General features: G+C 58.6%; 1 long non-coding RNA gene across 1 annotated transcript in view; it reads left to right on the forward strand.

Moving 5' to 3' along the window:
* LOC111538153 overlaps window positions 1-667 on the forward strand; it is a 20,909-nt gene that overhangs the window by 4,751 nt on the left and 15,491 nt on the right. The window lies entirely within an intron of this gene.

Consider the following 667-nt stretch of genomic DNA (forward strand, 5'->3'; position numbering starts at 1 on the left):
TGTGTGTTTGTGTGTCTGTGTGTGTGTGTCTGTGTGTTTGTGTGTGTGTGTACATCTGTGTATATTTGTGTCAGCGTCTGTGTGTGTGTGTACTGGGAGGGCAGTGGTCCCAGCTCCTCGAGGGCATCAGGCTCTGTAGCAGGGCCCATCTCAGCAGGAGGGTGCAACGGCCTCACCCACACCGTCCAGGCAGGTCTCCTGGGACCCCTTTTAGCCAGCACAGGTGGCTTCTCCCTAGGCTAAGACATACGACACTATCCGTCGTGGTGGTGCTTCAGACGGCAGCACGGGGAGTGGAGATTTTGGGGCCGCAGTCTTTCCCAGCCCAAGGTGCCCCAGGGCCTGCCCTGGGATGCGGGTTCCTGCCAGAAGTGCCTTTTGCTGCCTGGAATCATGCGGAATGTGGGCTCTTCCCAGGTCAACCTGGGGAGCCCCAGTCAGGAGGTAAAGATGGGTTCAGGGGATCATCAAAAGGAAAAACCAACCAGATCCCAATAGAAATCTGCTGGGGTGTTGGGGTCATCTTGAACCAAGGGGAGGGAGGAGAGGGGCTGCAGCTGGGGTGGGGAGCAGTGAGAGGGAAAGAGGGTGAAGCCTGTTCACAGGAGCTGCCTGTGGCCCAGGCTTTGGGTGGTGGGCACACAGGTGCCAGCAGGTGGAGGCTCAG

The sequence above is a fragment of the Piliocolobus tephrosceles genome, chromosome 6 (genome assembly GCF_002776525.5).
Source record: "Piliocolobus tephrosceles isolate RC106 chromosome 6, ASM277652v3, whole genome shotgun sequence".
Lineage (NCBI taxonomy): Eukaryota > Metazoa > Chordata > Mammalia > Primates > Cercopithecidae > Piliocolobus > Piliocolobus tephrosceles.